Raw genomic sequence first — 7,738 nt, 5'->3', positions numbered from 1 at the left:
CGCCGTGCCTAGTCCCGCTGTCGCGGCACTGCCACGGCTCTCCGCTCCTCCGTCTCCGCGTCATATGGCTGTACAGCTCTCAGCCGCGTCTCACGCTCCCCCGCTTGCGGGGTGTGTTCCTCAGTGGCATTTGTCGCATCTGGCTGTGTGGCGCCTGGCTGTCCTTCTACCGCCTCCGCTCTTGCACTATACCTCCACCTGGCGCAGTGCCGTTGCGGTGACTCGAAAGACAGTAGTTCTAGAGTTTCGTCCCCTTTCTTCTACTTCCCACGCCAACCAATGTGCGGCCACATTGAGTACTGTCTGCGAGTGAATGAGTGTGACCTCTACTCAATAACCCTATTTACTTGTCTCCTCATCCCACCACAGAAGAAACATTCAATCCCCCCCCCCCCCCCCCCCCTCTCCTCGGCGGTCGCGATGGCGCGTCGCCGGAGCACCGGCTCGAAAGCGGCGGATCGCGGTGTGTGCTGCCCAATCCGAAACGCAGAACCGCCTCCGTTCGGCAGTGCGTGTTCTGTATGCCCTTGCTTGCTGTTGAAATAAGGCAGCAGCTGCGCTCAAAGATGCGCTCAAAGATCGCATTACCAAGAAGCGTAATCGTCGGCCAGGTTTTTCTTCTATCTTTTTTTTTACAGCGAAGCGGTTAAGACGTATATACTATCGTGTCCGCGTGTAGAAAAACAAAATCGTTAAGATAGTGCAATGCCGGGTCGACCCGCGGCGGAAGTGAAGCAGGCGTTAAACACACAGTAGGGTTGAAAAAATTAAATTATGGGGCTTTGCATGCCAAAAACACTTTATAATTATGAGGCACGCCGTAGTGGAGGACTCCGGAGATTTCGACCACCTAGGGTTCGTGCACCTAAATCTAAGTATACGGGTGTTTCTGTATTTCGCCCCCACCGAAATGCGGCCGCCGTGGCCGGGATTTGATCCCGCGACCTCGTGCTCAGCAGCCCAACACCATTGCCACTGAGCAACCACGGCGGGTTGCTAGGGTTGAGGATAGGGTATACGATGGTATTGCATTCTAGAACTGGTACAGCGCAACACAGAAAGGAATAAACAAGCCGAGCCTGCCAGATACAGGAACAGAGAGCTGAGAGCCGATCCCAAAGATATTGCAATGCCGCGCCGACCTGCGGCTGAGCTGCGATTCGCCATTAAGGGGCCCACATACCCAGCTTCGGTGGTCATCCTTCTTCACAGAGTGGAAGGGCACTGAGTTTTCTTTTATAATGTTGTTGTTAAGCTTAGATTAGACAAAAAAGTTCCCACCGCTTACGGGCCAAAGATCGTAGCATAATAGCTACATAAAACTGTTTTAAGCGCCCGAATGCCGACCGTAATAAAAGAACCCGTGCCAATCACTCAGCGTTCTGTTACGCGAGGAAGATGGAAACATGAATGGAATGTTGCGCTGCAGTGTTTTGCTTTTCTTTTTCTGTAAGAATACTTCCCATAAATCTCAGTACAAGGCGCCGGATGGGGCCGATTTGTTTTATTTCTTTGAAGCGGCAAGCAGGAAGCTAATTACACATGTTTTCTTCCGCCTGTGTTTCGCGAGACCTACTGATGAAAAACTACATGTGCAAAAGTACACACGAGGGACACATACTGCTTAAAGAACAAGAAACATACCCGCCGTGGTTGTTCAGTGGATATATGGTGTTGGGCTGCTGAGCACGAGGTCGCGGGATCTAATCCCGGTCACGGCGGCCGCATTTCGATGGGGGCGAAATGCGAAAAGACCCGTGTACAAGAACCTCGGTAGGCGAAACTTCCGGAGTCCTCCACTACGGCGTGCCTCATAATCAGAAAGTGCTTTTGCCAGGTAAAACGCCACAATTTAATTTTTAACAAGAAACATAATTGTTCTCCAAAGAGAACCGCACAAAAACATAGTAGAATAAAATATGACGCTATTATCTTCCTAAGGCATATACATATATATATTGCCAAAGGCGTAAGTGCATGTCCTATACAATTATATATATAAACACCCATTTGAGCGGTCTGATCGCAAACAGCAGCGCGCGCGAAGCGCGTACGAACGACCCCGCCCAGTAGAATCATAGAATAAAGAACAACTTTAGAGAAGGGAAACTGTACCTTTGGCAGTGGTTCGAAAATAAGCAGCGGCAGCGCATGGAACTAACTTTCGGGGACGCCAGATGACGTTGCTCAATCCGGAAGCGGAAGTGCAAACTTTTTTTTTTTAGCGCAAAATTCAATATGGCCGTTTTTTGCCGGTCGCGTACGCTGGTACGTGCCGTGCTTGCCCTGCAGGCTATGCGGCATGCCTCAATGCCTTCGCTGCCGCTTAGCTGGTGCGTTCTAATTGCCAAGAGCCTCTACTGACGCCCATACAAACAAGCCACAAGTGAGTGAACAGAACGCGCGACTTTATTGGCAGAAGACAAGCAGTGTACATCCTCGTGCAATAGCAGAAATAAAATTTGCATGTCGAGATACGCTGGAATCATTGACGCGAGCTCGTAAACGGCTCACCGTCGTCGTCGCACGTGGTGGTCAGGTTAACGAGCAAGAACCAGCAGCGGAAACATATTGGACAGAGTGTGCCACTTATTTGCAGCGACAGTCGCCGTTAAAAATGCCCAAATTGCATTGCGAAGCAATCGGGAGACGCAGGCATCTGCTGCCGCAGCCTACACAGCGACATGGGCTACCCCAGATTTTAGCCGTTCACTCCTTTCCAACCTGCACGTTTCTTTTCTTTCGGGGGCCGCTAATGTGTGGCTCACACTTGGTGTCTCACATTGTCTCGCTATGGACAAGTCGCTTTCGTGGGCATCGCCTCCATCAGCTACTTTTGCGGGCCTTTCCACCCATGTAGCTATCAACTTCATACGCATCGGACTATGTAAGCACGTATGCTGGTCTCCGTTCATGCCTAATCGCGGCCGAGAAAGGCCAGAGGCACAATATGCCCATTGCTGCAGCAGGAAAGCGCGAACGGGGAGCACGAATCACGGTGCATGAAAATTGGGAGTCTATGTCGCTGTGCAGGCTGCAGGAGCGAATGCTTACTTCGAGAAACTGCTTCCCAGTGCAACCGACCAGGCCGCAATATTCTAAAAACATAACAGTGCGACCATAACCAAGTGACATAACAGCAAAATTAAACAGCAATCAGTCACCGCATGAGGTTCAGACAATACGTTATACATTGGCGACGAACTATATGGCAACAGTGAGCATTCACATACACGGGTCTCTTAGGGTACATTGAGCTGCCTACCTACAGGCGTAGTGCCCGACTTCGTCGCACGTGGTGGTCTACTAACGAGCAACAACCAGCAGCAGAAACAGATTGGACAGAGTGTCCCACCTGTTTGCGGCGACAGTCGCTGTTAAAGATGAGCAATTTGCAGTGCAAAGCAGTCGGGTGACGCAGGCATCTGCTGCCGCAGCCTACACAGTGACATGGACTACCCATCATTTTAGCATTGACACCTTTCCAGCCTGCATGTTTCTTTCTTTTGGAGGCCGCTAATGTGTGGCTCACACTTGGTGTCCCCCATTGTCTCAATATGGACAAGTCGCTTTCGTGGGCATCACCTTCATCAGCCACTTTTGCGGGCCTTTCCACCCAACTTCATACAGGTCCGACCATGTAAGCACTTATGCTGGTCTCCGTTCATGCCTAATCGCGGCCGAGAAAGGCCAGAGGCACAATTTGCCCATGGCTGCAGCAGGAAAGGGTGAACGGGGAGCACGAATCACGGTGTGCGTAAATTGGGAGTCTATGTCACTGTGCAGACTGCAGGATCAAATTCTTACTTCGAGAGGCTGCTTCCCAGTTCAACCGATCAGGCCGCAATATTCGAAAAATATAACACTGCGACCATAATCAAGTGACATAACAGCAAAATTAAACAGCAATCAGTCACCGCATGAGGTTCAGACAATACATCATACATTGGCGACGAACCATATGGCAACAGTGAGCATTCACATACACGGGTCTCTTAGGGTACATTGAGCTGCCTACCTACAGGCGTAGTGCCCGACTTCGTCGCACGTGGTGGTCTACTAACGAGCAACAACCAGCAGCAGAAACAGATTGGACAGAGTGTCCCACCTGTTTGCGGCGACAGTCGCTGTTAAAGATGAGCAACTTGCAGTGCAAAGCAGTCGGGTGACGCAGGCATCTGCTGCCGCAGCCTACACAGCGACATGGACTACCCATCATTTTAGCATTGACTCCTTTCCAGCCTGCATGTTTCTTTTCTTTTGGAGGCCGCTAATGTGTGGCTCACACTTGGTGTCCCACATTGTCTCAATATGGACAAGTCGCTTTCGTGGGCATCACCTTCATCGGCCACTTTTGCGGGCCTTTCCACCCAACCTCATACACGTCCGACCATGTAAGCACTTATGCTGGTCTCCGTTCATGCCTAATCGCGGCCGAGAAAGGCCAGAGGCACAATTTGCCCATGGCTGCAGCAGGAAAGGGTGAACGGGGAGCACGAATCACGGTGTGCGTAAATTGGGAGTCTATGTCGCTGTGCAGACTGCAGGATCAAATTCTTACTTCGAGAGGCTGCTTCCCAGTGCAACCGACCAGGCAGCAATATTCGAAAAACATAAAACTGCGACCGTAACCAAGTGACATAACAGCAAAATTAAACGGCAATCAGTCACCGCTTGAGGTTGACAATACATTATACATTGGCTACGAACCATCTTACAGGCATAATGCTTGCCTTTGTCACATGTGGTGGTCTGGTAACGAGCGACAACCTGCGGTACAAACAGATTGGACAGAGCCTTGCACCTGTTTGAACCAACAGTTGCCGTTGAAGATGAGCAACTTCCATTGCGAAGCAATCAGGTGACGCAGGCATCTGCTGCCGCAACCAACACAGCGACATGGACTACCCGGCATTTTAGCGTTAACTCCTTTCCAACCTGCACATTTATTTTCTTTCGGGGGCCGCTATGTGTGGCTCACACTTTGTGTCCCACTTTGTCGCAATGTGGACAAGTCGCTTTTGTGGGCATCACCTTCGGCAGCCATTCTTGCGGGCCTTTCCACCCATACGGCTATCAACTTCATACACTTCGAACCATGTAAGCACATATGCTGGTCTCCGTTTTGAGCAAATCATGGCCGAGGTAGGCCACAAGCACAATTTGCCCATGGCTGCAGCAGGCCAGAACGAACGGGGCGCACCAGTTATGGTGTGTGTATACTGGGAGTCTATGTCGCTTTGCGGACTGCAGGAGCAAATGCTTACCTCGAGGGACTGCTTACCAATGCAACTGACCAGGCCCCCACATCTGTAACACAGTTACCACAACCAAGTGTGGCAGCAAAACCAGATTCTGCAATCAATCACTTCACTGTAGCTTGCACAAAGACCCAGGCTATCAAGGAAGAGGAGCAATCATCAACGAGACTAGGAATATGGAAAATGAGAAAGCTTGCATTCAAGAGAGAAGCCACTCTGCTCTGCAAGCATTGAAGGCTAAAAACACCAAGAAAAGTAAAATGGTGCATAGCACATGTGCATAGGTTAATGCAAGACGCATGCCGATGCTGCATCAGCTATTTCAGGAGAGTAATTGCGCATGACAACATACACTAGAAGATACTGCTACAGATATGTTAGGCTGCTAGACAGTGACTGGTATTAAGTATCAGCGAAATATCCAAATATAAAGGTTGACCTTTATATTTGGATGAGGATGAATAACCTCTAACAAAAATGGGCAATGAGAAAGCTTGCATTTATAGAAGAAAAATTACACTTCGCACAAACGGAATTAACATGGCTTGGAAGCTGATTAAGGACGAACTGATGAAACTCAATCTTTTGGCCAGCGTCGTCCGTGCTTGGTCAGATGTTGCAGGTGCATCTGAAGACGAAGAATTTCTAGAAAGTCCTTTTTGAGTTACTTGGATGACTCAGCCAAATGTCCGTGCTGGTGGAATGGTGGCTGAAGCTCTTTGCAGTCTTAACACAGTCCTTTGCAGACTTGATATCTCATCCATATTCTTGTGCATATGCTTCTTTGTTCTTGGTGTAAAAGCCTTGCAAATTCGGCTCCAGCCCCTTCCTGTTGGTGCAGATAGGAGCTCCTGTGATGACCAAGATGTGCTTGGCATAGACTCTGTTGGGGCAAAACGGTGACACGTGAGATATAGCACAGATTAGCCAAATTTATGTGGGTTTTATATGTTCGAACCAATTATACTGAACCATATATATGAACAAACATTCATATCTGCTGCAAACGGCAAGCCAATACAGCATAGATCAAACATATTTATTTCTGAACCATATGTTGTTTACCTTGTAGTAGTAGCCAATGTCCACACAATGACCTTGTCGTAGCAGGCAGCAGCTTCTGTTTAGTGCGTGGAGTGTGTTGCTTTATACTGGTGCCGTCCTCATTACTGCATGTCTGGAACAGAAATTTTGACTGAATCAGAAATTGAAAAAGCAAAGTTTTGCAATATGAAATGCAAAAAGGTGTGACATATATGTTGTAATGATTTGCGACTACGGAACACATGCAAATGTACACTGTCTATTCTAGGGTGCTTAAGCAGCATGTTAAATAAATATTGCTATTGCCCATAAAATTGATGTCTGCCTAACTACAATGCATGTCAACAGCGCAAGTACTATTAAGATCACAAATGAGAACATTTGTGGGTTCATTTATGCTCTAGAAGTGATCACACTGCTAGTTACTCAAGCAAATGCGTGAAAGTCATGAAGCTATTAGAACTGATGCATTATTTTTCTCCACGAACGTGATGCACCGCTTCACTACTGCAAAAATAAATGCCCTACGGTAAACCAATCTGAACAGCAAGAACATTTGGAACCAACAAGTACGAAATATGGGTATCATGCTTGCAACTGTTTAATACATTAAATTCTGTACTTTCACTTCATTTTACCAAAGGATTATTCGGTTTTGTGGACGAAAGACGTTGCCGGCCGACTCGAAAAAATGTTTAATCTGTATATTGATAAGGCTACTCAGTCACCTACAACCACGGCTACAATAACATGAAAAATGAGACGCGCGTTCCGATATCGCTCTTTCTTTCCTGGTTGTGTGTGTAAACCAAACGACAGCCTCGCAAGTAAAGGTTTATTTAGGAAACAGCAACTGAGATCCTCACTGCCCATATGTAATGCAGGATCTAGTTCGTTAACTTGTGCCCGCCTGGAAGGTAATGAGACAGATATTATATAACGATTGAAGCAGCAGTGTTAAACGACTCACCGTTATTGCCGTTGTCAGCCGCAGCAAAATCCAGCTCCCGTTTCGATGCAGACCTGTTCCGAATGGCTCACGACCGAAACCCAACTGCCGGGCTTACATGTCCGCTTGCAAACACGTAACTTCACCCCAAGTTACATAGAAGCGCAAGAAACTAGTTTTAGAAACAAAGAAGCAACCAGTCTTGAGTGTACGAACGAATGAATCCGTGCCGCCGTGCACTCGGAAATACCGGTAAAAATTTTAAATCCAGGCCAGAGGTCACGTGAAAGATCGATGATGCTGAACGCTATTTGCGTTCATAATGGCGAAGAAACAATAAACTTACTAACAAAGAGTACAATATCTAATTAGCAATGATAATTTTGCCCTGTTTTTATGTAAAAGAAAATGCTTCGGTAATTGTAAGAGAAAGTTTGTAAGATAAAATTGCGCTTATTACGACGCCTCTACCGGGAAATGTTGG

The 7,738-nt window shown here is 47.7% G+C and overlaps 1 long non-coding RNA gene across 1 annotated transcript; it reads right to left on the bottom strand.

Moving 5' to 3' along the window:
* Window positions 1–5,746: 5,746 nt before the first annotated feature.
* Window positions 5,747–7,386, bottom strand: LOC139057298 (uncharacterized). Its single transcript, XR_011512679.1, has 3 exons — window positions 7,276–7,386; window positions 6,327–6,438; window positions 5,747–6,144 (listed from the first exon to the last, which is right to left on the bottom strand). It is a non-coding gene; the product is annotated as an uncharacterized lncRNA (long non-coding RNA).
* Between the last annotated feature and the right edge of the window lie 352 nt (window positions 7,387–7,738).

Source organism: Dermacentor albipictus, chromosome 1, assembly GCF_038994185.2.
Source record: "Dermacentor albipictus isolate Rhodes 1998 colony chromosome 1, USDA_Dalb.pri_finalv2, whole genome shotgun sequence".
Lineage (NCBI taxonomy): Eukaryota > Metazoa > Arthropoda > Arachnida > Ixodida > Ixodidae > Dermacentor > Dermacentor albipictus.
This window is presented reverse-complemented; position numbering and strand designations above follow the sequence as displayed.